The 18,311-nt window shown below is 44.1% G+C and overlaps 1 long non-coding RNA gene across 1 annotated transcript in view; it reads right to left on the minus strand.

Moving 5' to 3' along the window:
• Positions 1-11,832, minus strand: part of LOC114585396 (uncharacterized) — a 34,096-nt gene extending 22,264 nt beyond the window's left edge. The window contains exon 1 of the long non-coding RNA XR_003703888.2: positions 11,792-11,832. This is a non-coding gene — a long non-coding RNA (uncharacterized LOC114585396). The remainder of the gene's footprint in view (positions 1-11,791) is intronic.
• Between the last annotated feature and the right edge of the window lie 6,479 nt (positions 11,833-18,311).

Genomic DNA, 18,311 nt, shown 5'->3' on the forward strand with positions numbered 1-18,311 from the left:
ATCACCACTACACGCCTCCTCTTAGGTCTGGTCGGGGTTCTTCCGTGAGCTGTCCGTTCCAAGGTCACCTGCACATTCCCTGAGGACTGACTTTGCTGCTCGTCTTCATATACCTGATCAACTGTAATGAGGGAGAGATCCTCAAATGGAGTCCGTTCTTCGTCTTCCATGCTAGGGGAGAGGACTTCAAAGCGATTGTGTATTTCTAAACAATCAGAGTGAACCCTGGGCCTCCTACTTCTTTGAGTCACGTTTCTCCATATATCTGGCACCTGTGTTGGTGAACTAGCCTCCTTCTCAGAGGTGTCCCCTGTCTCCTCCTTGGTGGAGACGGTGTTCTCTGTTGCTTCCAAGAAGAGCTCCAGCTCTCTAATTCTTTGGAGCGTAGCTACACGTTCCTCTAGTTGATGGACTTTGTCTTTTAAGAGGGCAATCAGCATACAATTGCTGCAGGTAAAGCTGCCTGCAACCTTTGGCAAGATTGCAAACATTGCGCAGGAACCGCAGGCGACTGCAGCTGTTCCCTCACCCTCCATCTTGAAAACGTGTCGTTGGGGGTGGCTACAGTGGTCCTCCATCTTAAAAAGCGTGAAGACAGGACAAATAACCCCCCTAAAAAAACAACCTAGGTGTCCCCCAACAAACATTTGAGACTAGCTCCCCTAAATTTGAAAGATGGATCAAACTGCACGCGCCACTAGGCGCGCGCCGCTGCCCTACAAGCTCTGATAAGCTCCTCCCACAGCTAATCACCTACCGCAACAGAAGCCCTGCCCCCTCTGACCTTTGACCAGGGAGAGCAGCTAATCAGCCACAAAGAAACACACACACACAAGAAAACCCTTTTTGCTCCTTCTTCAGCTGCTGCCCTACAAGCTCTGATAAGCTCCTCCCACAGCTAATCACCTACCTCAACAGAAGCCCTGCCCCCTCTGACCTTTGACCAGGGAGAGCAGCTAATCAGCCACAAAGAAACACACACACACACACACAAAAAAAAATCCTTTTTGCTCCTTCTTCAGCTGCTGCCCTCCTTCTTTGGTGTCACTTCTATAAGGTGTTGTAAGTCTTCATAGAATTGGTCAATTTCAGTTTCTTCAGCACCAGTAGTTGATGCATAAACTTGGATTACTGTGATGTTAAAAGGTCTGCTTTGGATTCGTATCGAGATCATTCTATCATTTTTGAGATTGCATCCCAGTACAGCTCTTGCCACTCTTTTGTTGACTATGAGGGCCACTCCATTTCTTTTATGGGATTCTTGCCCACAGTAGTAGATATGATGGTCATCCGAACTGAATTCGCCCATTCCCGTCCATTTTAGTTCACTGATGCCCAGGATGTCAATATTTATTCTTGCCATCTCATTTTTGACCACATCCAACTTACCCAGGTTCATGGTTCTTACATTCCAGGTTCCTATGCAATATTTTTCTTTACAGCATTGGACTTTCCTTTCGCTTCCAGGCATATCCACAACTGAGCGACCTTTCGGCTTTGGCCCAGCCGCTTCATCAGCTCTGAATCTACTTGTACTTGTCCTCCGCTCTTCCTCAGTAGCATGTTGGACACCTTCCGACCTGAGGGGCTCATCTTCCAGCGTCATAACTTTTATATGCCTGTTGCCTTTGTCCATGGAGTTTTCTTGGCAGGGATACTGGAGTGGCTTGCCGGTTCCTCCTCCAGGTGGATCACGTTTGGTCAAAACTCTCCACTATGACCTGCCCATCTTGGGTGCCCTGCACGGCATAGCTCATAGCTTCTCTGAGTTATTCAAGCCCCTTCGCCACGGCAAGGCAGTGATCCATGAGTGCCATCTAATTCCACCCTCTGCAATGCAAGAATATTTTGCCCAAGCGGGGCTTGAACCCATGACTGTGAGATTAAGAGTTTCCTGCTCTGCCAACTGAGCTACTTTGCTGGTACAGGAAGAAAGGAGGAAAGAGCTGAGGTGGGTAGGCAATATTACTTTGTTCTACTACACAAGAATGGATGGTAGAGAGTAGCCCACCAGACTAAAGAATTCTCCTACACAACAAGCCACGCAGTCACAGCACAAACAGCTAGCAACACAAGCAGAAAATAAATTTGAACTACAAGGCTGATCCAATGGTGGAGACTGAGAGTAGCTCTTTCTGCAAGCAAACACGGACAACAATACCCCACACCCCAGGGGAACACAAAAGGCAGATAGGAGCACAGACACACATACAGTTACTTGCTTCCTCCCGCCCCCCAAGTGTCCATGGGTGAAAACATGTGACACTTTTGGAATCAGGATGGAAGATTCTGATAAAAGTACGCCAATAAACCGAAGTGCATCAGAAACACATAAAAGCAGAGATTGCAAAACAAAGTAAGTATCTGTTTCATGCTTGCAATCAAGACAGTCTTTATTTTAACAGAACTGAGATCTTGGTTCATGAATTGTGCCCTGTAGTTTCTGGCCTATTTGAGATCATTTCATGCAAGACAGAGGGAATCTGTGCCACCCTGCCAAGGGATCCTTCTTAATTGTTTGAGGGTTGATAACGGCAGTGCTTGTTGCATTAAAGGTAAAGGTAAAGGTACCCCTGCCCGTACGGGCCAGTCTTGACAGACTCTAGGGTTGTGCGCCCATCTCACTCTATAGGCCGGGGGCCAGCGCTGTCCGGAGACACTTCCGGGTCACGTGGCCAGTGTGACAAGCTGCATCTGACAAGCCAGCGCAGCACACGGAATGCCGTTTACCTTCCCACTAGTAAGCGCTCCCTATTTATCTACTTGCACCCGGGGGTGCTTTTGAACTGCTAGGTTGGCAGGCGCAGGGACCGAGCAACGGGAGCGCACCCCGCCGCGGGGATTCGAACCGCCGACCTTTCGATCGGCAAGTCCTAGGCACTGAGGCTTTAACCCACAGCGCCACCCGTGTCCCTGCTTGTTGCATTAGACAGAGGCAAAGGTAATTATTCACCCTCCTATCTTATAACTGGATAATGGCTTATAACTTTGCAGTGGGATCAACAGCATTGGACTGTTTTACGGCCAACACACCAATAATAGGAACCTGCCAAATCGATCTAAGCTGTCCTGGGGGTTGCAAACATCAGCATTACGCTGCAGAGGGAAAGAGACAGGATGGCAATTTAAGCTTTTTACGAAAGAATGCTGCAATGGACTTGAACTGTAAATTCAACTTTTTAATAAAAAAGTACCCTTCAGTTTGTAACTTTGCAGAGACATTTGCCAAATGAAAGAAATGTAGTGAAAAATGCCAGAAACCAAAGAATTCACCCACCTTCTGCCATCTTTCATTTAAAAATGCAATCTACTCCAGACCAATATCATCCATCAGGGAGAAAAAAGGAAAACAAGAAGGAAGGAAAACAGAATGTGAAACTTCCCACTTGCGTAAGTTTAGACTGAATTATTGCCCTGGCTTTGTTTTGTTGCTAAGCCAGCAGTCTAGTAACACTGCAGAGCAAAACATTGATGGAGTGTGAACTGAACATGCGCCCTCATGTATTTTGGAGTCTTTCCATCTTTGCAACAAGAATAGTGCGGACAAGCGACCTTGCTCAGTCGTGGATTTTTAAAAGTCAACAATCACACTTGATAGTTCTCCTAAATAAATAGCTGAATTTAATGTTGATCTTGTTCTGAGGCATTTCCAGAACACGCATTCTGCTTGGTGTTAGCAGGTCCAGACAAAGGTCAAGAAAGCTGCCCAACCAAAATACTGTTACACACTCTGCACTACCTGTTCCTACGGCCAAGGGAAGGAAACAAGCCTGCAGACCCCGGTTAACACAAGCTGGTTTTTGCCAAGGACTAAGCAGAAGCCATCTTATTTACTTTTGGCTCTTTTGGCAAAGAGCACCTTATGCTTTTGGTTTTCTTCTGGTGCGCCCTCAAACTTTTGCTTGGTTTTCATCCATGACTTGGAGACATGAAGTGTGCAAAAGCCATTGAAGACTCCACGCATGAGCACACAAGGGCATCGCTTAGGAAATGTCCAAATTCTTGGCAGGAAAGGGAAGACCATAAGAAGAGCCTGCAGGATCAGGCCAAGGGCCCATCGAGTTCCGTCTCCTGTTCTCCCAGTTGCCAACCAGATGGAGGCCTGTGGCAAACCAGCAAGTGGCCCCTGAGCACAAGAGCCCCCTCCCCTCCTGTGGCTTCAGGGAAGTGCTCTTCAGAAGCAAGCTGCCTTTGGCAGAGGCTAGCAGCCATTGAGAGCCTTTTCCTCTGTCCCCTTGTCCAGTCCAACAATCCAACTCACATTTGTCTCACTAAGCCAGGGGAAATGGCCCCATCCCTGAGGCAGATGTATGGAAGCCTGTTTCCTTGAATGGGCTGGTGTCTGGTGATTCAACGGGCTGCAAGTGTACCTAACTTTGTGCTGGACTGTTGTTTCTGTATTGTTTTAGGGCCAGTGCAAACAATACCATATCTGTGTAACTGGGCCTTCTGCCAAAGTACTGATAATCTTTTAATCAACCTGGAACAATTTATACTAATGTTAGGTTCCTAGATAGTGATCAAACAACCAAGGCTATCTTCGTGGAAACTGCACATAAATGGCCCAAATGGGCAAGGACACTTTGCCAAGAAAATGGAAATATCAGGAAAAACTGTTTATGCACATGATTGTGTTAGGCCAGTGACGGAAAGAAGATGCAGTCCCGACCAAGGAAGAATGAAAGATAAAATTAATGGGCTATGGCGAAATGGCAAAACCTACTGGAAGAATCCAGAAACAGGAAGAATCATTTTTAAAAATAAGGAATGGGAAAAGTACATAATCTATTTGAAAAATTATTGTAAACAATTAAAATAATTAGTAGGATTGACATAAAACCTGTAGTTAACAATTTGAACTATGGAGCTATAGAGGAGATGCAGGGGGAAATCGCAACATAAGGATCCACAAAAGGGGGAGGGGAGTCAAAGGGGAGATCTCTATTGTATTTCATTTCTGTTGTTGTTCATTAAAAATGAAAATTCAGAAATAATATATGTATATTTTTAAAAGGAAATGGAAATATCCATGGAAACAAAAGGAGAGGCGCTCTACATTCTCATTCCTGTGCAGCCTAATTAAGTTGCCTCCTAAATTATGGCGGTGTGGAAAAAAACAACCTCCAATAACGATCCATGTTGAATATTGATCTCTCGTTTCAGCTGATCCTCCTTTCCTGTGTTATAAAAGAGAAACCCAGTGGGGTTTCCTCAGTTTTTTACATGAAATAGGAAATGTGTAACATTGGGAAATATAAAAAATGCTTAGAAGAGTTCTTTGCACTTGTGGTGATGTCTTAGGGGGGGTTGTTCCCCCCTGCCTGCTGTGAGTTTTAACCCCTCTCACGGGGCCACTGCCCCCCTCTTTGGGTGGCCCTGCGCTCTCTCATGCCAACTGACACAGAACTGACCTTAGCCATATCCTTGTGTGGTCATCAGACCAGCTACTCTACAAACCCAGTCAATGCAATGAAAGCTTCACTTGTGCATATCGGTGTTGATCTTGACAGAGTGAAAAGTCAGAGGTTATTTTGATCCCTGTTTCCAGTACTTTATCATCCTTAAACAAAAAAACAAAAGACCTAGCGTAGCTGGGGAGTGGGGCGGGCAGCCCGCACTGGGCGGCAGTTACCAATTCTGCTGCAATTTGCTGTCTATCTCTTAAAGAGAAAGTAACATGTAACAAGCATGCTATGCTGTTTGAAGCAAGGAACTGATTTCAGGGGAATGTATTTGTTTTGATAGTTTGTGTCTTTATGTATTGGTGCCATCCTTGCCATCTATTTGAGACATGAGTTCATACTTTTCCTGCTATAAACAACAGGTCATTGGCATCAGGTTACACTCTGCAAGACTTCCGTGACTTGAAATTCATTTTTCTTGGTCTACCAGGCACATCTTAGAAAACTCCTGTTGTCTTAGTTTTTCTTGATCTGAAAAGTTGGCTTCAAGAAATATTTTGCACACTGAGTTACACAACCACAAGGGCTTCTTCAAGAGGAAGCGGAAAAGCGATGTCATGAATTCTCCTTCTGTTCTCTACAGCAGAGCAAGCAAACTTCAGCAGAATGACGGCAGATGCTACAGATAGCCCAGTCCCTCAATGCCTGTGGCAAGCAGCTTCCAGGCTGCTGCTGGTACCAGCAGGACTGCATGCATCACTCTTCTTCCATCTGCACTAGCTATTTTTCACGTGACCTCTGACCAAGTTAAGATAGAGAATCTGATCCTATCTGTCCCTCATTCTGGATTTGCCACAGATTAGGTCTCTGCTTCCAGGGTTTATTGGGGACCATTAGTACTAGACCAACCTTCCTCTATAATAAACCTTCCTCTAAAACAACCGCTGAGCTATGTATAGCTCATTGCTAGATCAAGATTTTGCAAGAAGGACCCAGGCGTAAATCCTCACATTTTCTGGTTGATAGGTAGCTAGGCTAGGAAATAGCATTTTTAAAAAACCTGTGACAGCTGCCACTAGTCAGAGTAGACATTTGAGGAGTTGATGGGCCAGTAGTCCCACTCTGGATGAGGTACCTCCATGTGTCTGTACAGACCGCCTTAGAGGCACTGCCCATCATTCACAGTATGTTGCCGTGCCTCACATAAAAAGTACGTACGCCACTGTGCCACCCCTTGCCTTGTCTTATCCCAGCCTTCCCCATCCTAATGCCCTGCATGTTTTTGACTACAACTCCCACCACCCTCTTGCTAGCTTGATCACAGGCAGACTAGCTTATCCCCTGAGATGTTTCTGGCCCTGTTTATGCCTGTCTGCAGGCCAGAGCAGCAGAAGGAGCAATAACAGCTAAGACACGCAGACACATCACTGTGACTAAGACCAGGTTGATGTCAGCACACCCAAGCGCACCAAGAAACCCAAGGTGCTTGCATTCTGCACCAGGCCAGCAGTTTTCATACTGAATTTGTTGGTGGGATAGGACTTGTTTCTTCTTATAGCACTGGGTGAGCATTTTAGGAAGAAGGCAGTTTTGCCCCAGTGTAGAAGCCCCTACTACTGCCAAAATTAACTAAAGCTGCCAGTTTCTCACTGCCCATTTAGCCCTCAGGATGGTAAGTAATCTCTGACTTCCCCTCCCTATCCTCTCTGCCAATTCTGAAAGAGCAAACACTGAAGGAAATGCAATTTAAATCCCAGCAAAGCCTAGAGAGCAAATTGCACCAGTGGAGGATTGGCACACAAGAGCAGCCCTTTTCTTCAGCTGAACCCATTAGCGAGATCATGTTAGTCACCAGGATAAGTCAACACATTCTGCTGCCTCACATTAGCAGCTAGTATAAGTCAACAATTCAGCAAAGCTCTTCTTCTTCCAGTTTAAAACGGCAGCACAGACCAGCGAGCAGAGAGTACAAAATGCAGCAGAAAAGTTCAGCCTATGCTTGTAGAGTTAACAAATAGAAGGGTTTTCCTTGCTCCTCATCTTTCCATGGGGAGTGGGAGTGGAGGAGGAGAGGGAGTCAGCAAACTGCTTACATTGAAAGCAGCATGCACCAGCTTCTTCATACTGCTGTTTTAGTACTTTAAACCCAGTGGGAAATCCCATTTCCTCAAAAAGTATGTTGCCTATTAAAGACAGAGCTTGTTCTGGGAGCTAACCTCATATGGATAATTAAAACAAGTAACTAAAAGACAGGTTGTTATAGGAGCAAGTTTAAAACTCAGCTCCAGGGGCACCATCAGACGGCTCTCTGCTTGCCCTGATCTTGGGCTGCCTTTGGACACTGCTTTGCCTGCCTGGCTGCCTGGACCTTGGGCACCTGCTGACCCTGCTGCAACACACCCAGCCTTGGCCGTTGCGGCAGGACTGCCATCTCTTCTGCTATCCTTGCCAAGGGGGTTCTTCCTCCCTCAAGATAACCGAGACATGTTATATGCATAGTGAAGTTGGTTCATTGAAAAGTTCCTGTATGTACCCCCAGAAGGTATACCCTCCACCCTTCCTCAGATGAAAATATGGAGGTTTCTCACTCCCCTCAATTGACTCTCCTCAACCCCCCCCCCCCCGCCCTGCAGAACATTTCCTATCAGAAGAAGAGTGAGTGCCGCCACCACTTTATTGATGAAGCCCTAAACGGCCTCGGTCCAGTATATCTGAAGAAGCGTCTCCACCCCCATCGTTCTACCCTGACACTAAGGTCCAGCACTGAGGGCCTTCTGGCGGTTCCCTCACTGCGAGAAGCCAAGTTACAGGGAACCAGGCAGAGGGCCTTCTCGGTAGTGGCACCCGCCCTGTGGAATGCCCTCCCACCAGATGTCAAAGAGAACAAAAACTACCAGACTTTTAGAAGACATCTGAAGGTGGCCCTGTTTAGGGAAGCTTTCAATGTTTGATGCATTACCGTATTTTAATATTTTGTTGGAAGCCGCCCAGAGTGGCTGGGGAAGCCCAGTCAGATGGGCGGGGTATAAATAAATAAATTATTATTATTATTATTATTATTATTATTATTATTATTATTATTATTATTATCAATAGGACACAGCAAACACACCCTCCACCATCCTCAATCCTGATTTCATTTTAAGAGGCAGCAGCCTCTCTTCTTCACCTGCTCTCCAGCAGCTGCCCAAGGAAGGAGGCCGGCAGCAGCAGCAGCCCTGGGGAGGCCATGGGATGCTCCCTCTCTGCCGCCACTCAGGCAAGTGCTGGCTCACCCTCCACCCTGAGTTCAGTGGTGGCAGCACAGGCTGGGTAAATAGAGACATTCCGGGATCAAATCAGAAGCTGGGATGGCTTTTGTAATTCCGGGACTGTCCCTGGGAAATCAGGACACTTAGAGGGTTATACTATTGCAACTGTCCCAAGAGCATAAACTTTGTCAGCCTGGAAGCTCAGTTGGTCAGAGCGTGGTGCTGATAACACCAAGGTGGCGGGTTTGATCCCCACATGGGAAAGCATTGCAGGGGGTGGACCAGATGATCCTCAGGATCCCTTCCAACTCTATGAATCTAAGTTTATGTTTTGCACAGCTGTGTACATGCACCCTCAGTTATTATTTCCCTCTCAAAGGAAACAGTGGCATTTGATTTTGTTCTTTCTTACTCGTCTGGCAAGGGCTGGTTTCTCCGGTGGTGGAGGACTGGATGAAAAGTAAGAAAAGGAAAGAGCACCATTACCTGTCTGCTTCATTTAACCTTGTCCTCTCTTGTGCTGCGTGCCACACTTGGCCCAGACTGTGTGGAAATGTGTGGCACAACTGGACCGGAACAAGCCAGCATGTGGGTCTGGCTTCAGCATATAATCAGGCCTAGCTCTTGAACTGGTTTAGCAGCAGGTGGAGGCTCCATGTCCTGAGTCTGGAAGAGCCTCCAGCCACTCATTCCAGAGATACGATGTAGGAATCATAGAATCATAGAATCATAGAGTTGGAAGAGACCACAAGGGCCATCGAGTCCAACCCCCTGCCAAGCAGGAAACACCATCAGAGCACTCCTGACATATGGTTGTCAAGCCTCTGCTTAAAGACCTCCAAAGAAGGAGACTCCACCACACTCCTTGGCAGCAAATTCCACTGTCGCACAGCTCTTACTGTCAGGAAGTTCTTCCTAATGTTTAGGTGGAATCTTCTTTCTTGTAGTTTGAATCCATTGCTCCGTGTCCGCTTCTCTGGAGCAGCAGAAAACAACCTTTCTCCCTCCTCTATGTGACATCCTTTTAGATATTTGAACATGGCTATCATATCACCCCTTAACCTCCTCTTCTCCAGGCTAAACATGCCCAGCTCCCTTAGCCGTTCCTCATAAGGCATCGTTTCCAGGCCTTTGACCATTTTGGTTGCCCTCCTCTGGACACGTTCCAGTTTGTCAGTGTCCTTCTTGAACTGTGGTGCCCAGAACTGGACACAGTACTCCAGGTGAGGTCTGACCAGAGCAGAATACAGTGGCACTATTACTTCCCTTGATCTAGATGCTATACTCCTATTGATGCAGCCCAGAATTGCATTGGCTTTTTTAGCTGCCGCGTCACACTGTTGGCTCATGTCAAGTTTGTGGTCAACCAAGACTCCTAGATCCTTTTCACATGTACTGCTGTCAAGCCAAGTGTCCCCCATCTTGTATTTGTGCCTCTCATTTTTTTTGCCCAAGTGCAATACTTTACATTTCTCCCTGTTAAAGTTCATCTTGTTTGTTTTGGCCCAGTTCTCTAATATGTCAAGGTCGTTTTGAAGTGTGATCCTGTCCTCTGGGGTGTTAGCCACCCCTATATAAAAAGGCTTTCAATAAAGTCCCTGGCAAAAAGAGCAATTAAATGTTGGAACAAGCAGCAAAGAGGCAACATGAAATCACTGAAGATAATTTGCCAACTCTGAATATATTCGGAATCAGACTTGACATTGCCTAGCAGGGATGATTTAGAGCTAATTAAATTACTTCTGCCATGAGAATGGACTGTCTGACTCAATGCAAGAACCAGCCCTCTGTCTCAAAGAAGGCTTCTCAAATTGTAATCTATGGGGAGTTCAGTGTCAGAATAGATCCTTTCCTTATTCCCACACGAAGACACCATTTGAGACTTCAGTGAAAGGAAGGGCAAGGTTCAGCAAGGACCAAGAACTAGCCTCAGTGTGGGTCAAGGTGAAATAGTGCCAGGGAGCCCTTGTGTTTCAGTGTCTCATGCAGATTCAGAAGACATGGGTTGCATTCAGGCTGAACAGGGTGATTAACCTACTGTTGTGTCACAAAGTGGCATGGAGATTAGGGAAACAAGGCACCTGGAGAAGGGTGACTGGGAAGCTGCCCTGAAGCCGCAGGTTAGGCTGCAGTATTGACAAAGCAGACTATTTATGGAGGACCTGTACAAAACAAGAGGGGTCTCCTGCTCTCCTGCCCTGTGACATGATAAGTCAAATGCCACGAGAACTATAGGAAGAGCCAGCCTTTCTTTTGAGACCAATACCAGTTCTGCAAGAATGAGGTGAAATTTAGACCTACGCCTCACTGAGATGGGAAATCTGTGTCTGGGCTGTAGGAGCTCATAGCTTTGAAGGCTTATTCACAGAGAAAGTTAGCATGTCAGGGTTAAGGCTGGGTGAGAACTCTTCTGCAGTCTTAAATGGTGCAGCCCAGACATAGGCTTACCACCTCAATAAGAACTAGGCCTTACTTTGACTCTTATTTAAATTTAAGTGCAGCAGACCCACAACTTATGTGTGATTTACTTAAGCAATTGCAAGTTTCCATGGGTGGCATGAAAAGAAATAAGTACATGGAGAATTTGGGGTGTGAGTCGCTAGAAGAGGCCATCCGAGATCTTGTGAAGGACCCATGAGATCTTGGGCTTACTGTAAAAAGCTCTTTCTGCACCAGGTGTTCCTCCCGCAGAGGTTTTTTTGGAAGCCCTCCACTTTGCTCACCAAACTCTGGAAGGCTCTGTGAGGCTCCCACAAGATCTGGCGGGAGCCACCCACAGCTTCGCAGAGGCCTTGAGTGACCTTCCCAGAGCCCAGAAAGGTAGGGATAATCACGGGGGGGGGGGGTGTCCCAGAGGTCTTCCTCACTCTGCATGATTTTGCCTTTGCGTGCAAACCCCCCTAATGTAACCCCCACGTAAGTTGCAGGCCCACTGTATACTACATTTCTGTCACTCTCCATCCTCAGAATGCCAGACTTGTTTAGAAATATAGATCCTCTCAAAGCATAACAATAAAATTTGGAGGAAAACCAAGGAAACTGACCCCCTCCTAGCCACCTTAATGCCCCATACTCACAGACCACCCACTTGCAGCTATTCCAACCCAGGGAAGCTATCAAAATAGGAATTATACATACCGGGTTTTGGAGGTGGCTTGGGCCTTCAGAATAGCATTCTCTGCAAAGGAAAACAAGACACTTATGTGGCTGAGCAAATCCAGCTGAATAAAGGATGACCCACAACTCCCATTTTGTTCAATGTTCTGCTTCCAGAAAAAAGAAATTAACTTTCTGGTTGAAGCAATTGAAATTCCCCTTACTGGCACACAGCTGAATACAATTAATATTAATTTGATTTTGTGAGTACTTACAAAATGGGATTTTTTCATTATGAAACTGAAAAAGCCTATTTAGTGCATCTTAATGAAGAGTGAAATATTTCATAAAGAGTCTCAATAGCAACCATGAAGGTTAAAAGGCAAGTTTATGCTCTAAGATTTTTAGCTAGGTAGTTGTCATAAGGTTCTTGTGTAATCCAACCACAAATTACTCAAGATCAATTCTCATGTAACTTTTTTGTGTGTTTCTGACAGGAATATAAAAAGAGATATACCAAAGCATCGTATCAGAATACAAAATCTGTGTGGGTTTTGCTGGAAAGATCTATATGCAAGAAAATGGATCAATGAAGCCTTTTCTTGGGGGGAAATCTATTTTGCATTCTGACACAGAATCTTCCCCACGGGTATTCTTCTGTGGAGGAAGAAATCTACGAGGGAATTAGTAGCCTGGAGAGACACTAAGGATTGATGTCATCATTGTGGTAAGAATCCTGGCCCCGTTGCCTTGTCTGACTAGAACATTGCCGCTCTTGGCTCTTTCTTATTGGCCATCATTATGGATAAGCCTAGGTGATCTTCGTGCTCCACACCAGCAGCCCCAAACCTTCGCTTTGTGAGGGTGGTGAGAGAAAGGTAGAAAGTGAGGGGATGCCTGTCCCAAAAATGTACACTCCCCAGCATGGGGTGGGGAGGGATGTGCTGGGCCATCAAAGGGCAAGATTTTTCACTTGCTGTGCCTACCTCACTGGATGTATTTGGGTTTCAGCCTTTTTTAAAATGCTGAGATTTTGTAGCCTTACATTTTTGCAAGTTGCATCTTTTTACTCAAATTTTGTCTGTGCATCAACCCTCGTGAGACACCATGGGACCTTTTGCGGCTGAAAGGGGATGCAGAAATAAACTTTGACAACAACTATCTATACCAGTTGAGGTGTTCCCTCCCACATGACCACCCCACACACCTATATCCTTGGAGCTTGAACTTAGTCTGTGTGCTAGGGCTGCTGCCAAGGAGATCTCAACTTACACAAATGCAGAACGATAATTCCATGGAAAAAGGGATGCTGGAGAAATGGTCCAAATTAGCTTCAGCCTGAAAAGACTGGAGGCTACTTCTCTGCCATACCTGGTTGCCTCAGTTCACTGGGAAATAAGGAATCGCTTCATCTCATCCAAGGAACTCACCCATTGAATGTGCCCTTTTTCATCCTTCTCAACAGTCCTGCACCCATGACTAATTCAGGGGTTGTGGGTTGGTCAGCGTAGGCTTGTGACCAGCAAACACAGAGCTGACTGTCTAGCTCTTCCCTGCACAGAGTTGGGTGTTTATCTAGGATTACGTTTATAATCCTTTGTTATAGAACTTGCTCATTTGTTTATGAGTGCTTGTAGGAAATAATTAAAGCAACGCCTAACTGGCAAACATTGGGAGCAGCAAGCTGGTGACAATGTGGTAAGTAAACTGTAGATTTTAGTGGAAAAGTAAATAAAACTGAGTAGCTGATTTTCATATTTAACTATTAAGCTGTAAGCACAGTGTTAAATCCTTGAAGCGTTATTGATACGTCTGTTAACATCAAATTTGGAATTTCCAGTTTTACAACTCAAATTGTGAGTGTAAAATTTTCAGTATGAAATTTCACCACAAAATTAGATATTGCTGAGTTCTGTAGGCTTCTCTTGCTTTTGCAGCCATTAAATGTAAAATCTCATCTGCTTCCAAATTATTGCCCACTGTTTACTGATAATCAATATTTTTAGATAGGTATTTCCCTCCTATCAAATGCTGTCAAGTACTTGATAACATTGCATGCCTGCTGTCAGGTACTGTCAAGTAAAAAATTCCACTGTCAATTAAGAATACTGTAAAAATTAAAAATATTGAAGTGAAATACTGAAGCATATAAAATATTCAGTGACTATTGAGCAAATATTTGAGCAGAGAATAGCTAGAGAATATTCAAAGAGAAGCAATTTGATTATACTTTTTGGAACATTCTCATTGTTCTTGTTTGTTTTATTCTCCTTAAAGCTAATAGTATTAAAATACTAATATTAGTCTTACAGGAAAAGGAAGTACCAGGCTAAAATAGCACCTGTCCCATAAATTTTCCTTGGCCGGAGAGGAAAAGGAAGCTTTGTTCTACATCTCTACCCTCTCAGTATGGGCACAACTGCCTGTTCCAGACTGCCATGCTGTATAGTTTTCAGAGAAGAGCTGGTTTAAGAACCAGCAACTGAAAAATATCACAGCGCACACTGCCAGTGATAATTGATTTTTGTGTTTGCATTTACCTTCCCCCCCCCTCCGAGTAATGACAAACTTCTGCCGTGGACAATTTTGCTGCTGTTTTGTTCTCATGCTGTAATTGCTCTTTTAGTTTCCAGCTCTCATTTGCACTAGGTCCCCCCCCCCCCCCGCTCCTTACCACCTGTGGGAATGGCTATCGCATGATCGCCTTCCCAGCATCAAAGGAATAAGAAGGATGCTGCCTTGGGTGAGGTCTGCAATATCAACGATTCAAGTTCTGAAAGGCAGAAGTAGTTATTTGGAATGTCAGCACTATCTTCAAAGATAGCCACCTTCAAAGCTTGTCCCCCTGGGATGCCTGTTGGGTTTTCCTGTGATAACGAAATCAGATTTAACTGCTGCGCACAACCGGGTTGTTTTGAATCCTACAGGGGCAGGGTTTCTTCCAGTGGTATTCTCAGGACATGCCCCCTTCATGTTTCTGGGTATTGTGGATGGATGCTTTTCAAGACTCCAGGCTTCACTTGCAATGGTTCGCAACCTTGCTGTTTTCTTAAGGCAGGCTGCTGAAATGTGTGCTGTTCACATGTTATTGTGCTAAAAGGAAAATGCATTTTATGATTATCATCACCCCTGGCCTCTAAGGATGCTCACTAGATAATAGGTTAAAGGTGAGTTTTGAATAAGCCTGGTACTGAGGATAAATCTTTTGTACATAAGTCTCACTAGGCAGCTTGCTGACAAGGCTTTCAATTACAGGAGATGTGCTACTACAATGATGAAGAATCGGAGATGCTTGGGCTTCGGGTTTTTTGTTTTTATTTCAGACATCAAAACTAGAGGATAATTAGCATTCTTTGATTTTTTAATAAAACATGAAAGCTTAATGGAGATGTGTTAGTGCCAGAATCAGTGTTTAAATGCACACTGACAGCAGCTTCAGTCCTCAAGGGTGAAGGCAGTGAAGAAGCAAAGAGATTGAGGGGAGAGATACACTTCTCTTTTTCACTTCCTCCCTACTATCACGGCCATGAAGCCAGTTTTTCCTAAATAATATCTCCAACTGATACTCTATAATGGATTCAATTTTTAAGTGTGAAATCCATTATCCCATCTTTAAAAGAATCTCTGTGAGTATCTGAGTGAACAGGAAAGGATTGTGTATAAGTGTCTCTGCACCTTGGAGTCACCCTGAGTTGTCATATTGTGCCAATATTGCCAAAGGCACCTGTAATGTGGCAACAGAAGGACAGTCATGCAAAAGGGCCATTGTGAGGTGCTGCAAGTTCTTGCACAGTTCACATAGATAGAAGGGAATTACAGCCCTACAAATTCTCCAAACACCCTGAGAAATCAATTAGACAGGTACAGTGTTGCCATTTTCTAACCACCCCCCCCAAAAAAAATCCATTTAGATACAGCGGTACCTCAGGTTACATACGCTTCAGGTTACATACGCTTCAGTTTAAAGACTCTACTAACCCAGAAATAGTGCTTCAGGTTAAGAACTTTGCTTCAGGATGAGAACGGCACGGTGGCAGCAGGAGGCCCCATTAGCTAAAGTGGTGCTTCAGGTTAAGAACAGTTTCAGGTTAAGTACGGACCTCCGGAACAAATTAAGTACTTAACCTGAGGTACCACTGTATTGCCTTGCAATGTTATATTGCAATTGAAATATTAATAATGCTATAGTTGATACAATAATCTTATCAGTTGTTAAGGGATGGCTCTGATCATGTACTGTATTACAGAAACTTGTTTTTAACTCTGACTCACTGGTAAGTTGAGTGTATATTTCATTTTATGTAAACAGTTTACAATTAAGCAGAATACAAATTACATTAAATAAATAAAAATGTAATATAGGTCTAAAATTCTGGTTTGAGAAAATCTTAGGGCAAAAGTTAATAACTTTAAAAATGATAGTCATGTGCACTCTTTAAAAACAGTAAATTAAAAAACAACCATGTTTTTAAAAACATATTACAGAGGTAAGCCATTTTGCCTGTTAACTTAATTCAGAAAGAATGAAACTAGTTTCAGATTAAGGATGCTTGAGGGATTAGCACTTTGTGAATTATGATACAAAGAGACCTGATTCTCCCTTCCGGGGCCACGGGCCTCACACTTCTTAAATGTTCCAATGGGGTTCTCAGTTTAAAAAAAACATATCGAAATATGTTTCAAAGTGTGTCTTCTGAGATACATTTGGAAATGCATTATTTGAGAGAAAACGTGTCTAGAAATGTTGGTGAGGTGTGTTCAGAAATACATGCATATGCTAGTTTTCATGCAGGTTTTTTTTTTTAATGAATGCACAGATTAAACCAGAGACAGAACAGAATGGATTTAATGGTAAAACATTAAAAATTAGCATGGACTGGAAAGACCCTGTTTTGCCCACCTCTAATTCAGACTGTGTTTACCAATATAAATAGAATATGACAGATTATAAAGGGATTTTTTTTTTTTGAGGCTTCCTTTTGCTTTATAGAGCAAAGGATAGTCCACTCTCTTTTGCTATATTCTCCAAGCGTTTGAAGTGATGGCTGTTTATGTCAGTGGAAGTTGGCAGATTTTCATTACACTTGCCTGTTATTCCATTCCAGGTCACCTTTATGCATGGCAGAAACTCAAAATGAGTATGTTGATGATTTTTTCCTAGATTGTTTTTAATGCCCAGCTCACATTGTATGTACCTGGCTTTTTATTAACTTTAATTTATGGATTAACCAGATGTGATAGATATCGTGACTCTGAATTCTACACAGCATGACATGTTTTTAAAAGTGGCTAAATATATAGTTACCCCAACGGCTCTTTAATACAGGATGTCAGGTTTCATCACTGCTGCTTCTTTTTTCCTTCTTTTTTTTAAAGTTTAGGGAGAGTAATGCTAAGGGCAGCTTCTTCCACAGCAAAGACATTAAAAACATGAAGAAAGATTGACAGATGTTGGGATTAATTCTCATACTAAGAGCTCTCTCGCTCTCGTGCTCGCTCTCATTAGCACAATGGCCATTAACTTGTAGTTCTCACTGGGCTCAGCCCTTTCTACAGAGCTTTCAAGACACATGTTCTTTTTTTCTTTTTCTTTTCTTTTTTATTGATACACCAAAAGACAAAAAACAAAATACAAATGAAAATAGAGATAAACCCAATATTAATTACAAGATTATAAAGGGAAAAAAATGGTTTTTGGACTATAGACCCAACCTCCCATCTATTCCTATACCTATTCCTATTCCTATTATATCTATTCCTATCTATTCTATAGGCATGGCCAACCTTTCTCATGTGGGTCTGTCTGCAAGTACTGTTCACCTTGCAAGTACTGTTCGCCTTGCAGACCAAAGGCAAGTCCACATTCAGTTGGATGTGTTTAGAAGCTGCCATGTGATCAGGAACCCTCTGCATTCACAGAGTTCCCAATCTCAAGGTTTCAGTATTGAAAAATAAGAAAGCTTGGTGTAGTAAAAGCCCTTTAAAAGGTAAAGGTAAAGGACCCCTGACAGTTAAGTCCAGGCGTGAATGACTCTGGGGTTGCGGCGCTCATCTCGCTTTACTGGCCGAGGGAGCCGGCGTTTGTCTGCAATTTTTCCGAATCATGTGGCCAGCATGACTAAGCCACTTCTGGTGAAACTAGAGCAGCGCACGGAAATGCTGTTTACCTTCCAGCTGGAGTGGTCCCTATTTATCTACTTGCACTTTGACGTGCTTTCAAACTGCTAGGTTGGCAGGAGCAGGGACCGCGCAACAGGAGCTCATCCCGTTGCAGGGATTCGAACCGCCGACCTTCCAATTGGCAAGCCCAAGAGGCTCAGTGGTTTAGACCACAGCGCCACCTGCATCCCGAAAAAGCCTTTTAAAAAAGCTGTATTAATTTGCCTGCATTATAATTAAGTACAATAAACCTTTACCTTTTACCTTTTATATTTTAAGTAAATACTGATTTGCCCTGTATGATACTTGCCATGGAAAAGTGGAGGGAAGGCCAAGTGATGAGTCAACCACCCTAGAACTGATCCTTCAGGAGGGCAAAATTCGCTCACCTCTTTACACCTTG

This window comes from Podarcis muralis, chromosome 1, assembly GCF_964188315.1.
Source record: "Podarcis muralis chromosome 1, rPodMur119.hap1.1, whole genome shotgun sequence".
In the NCBI taxonomy this organism is placed as follows: domain Eukaryota; kingdom Metazoa; phylum Chordata; class Lepidosauria; order Squamata; family Lacertidae; genus Podarcis; species Podarcis muralis.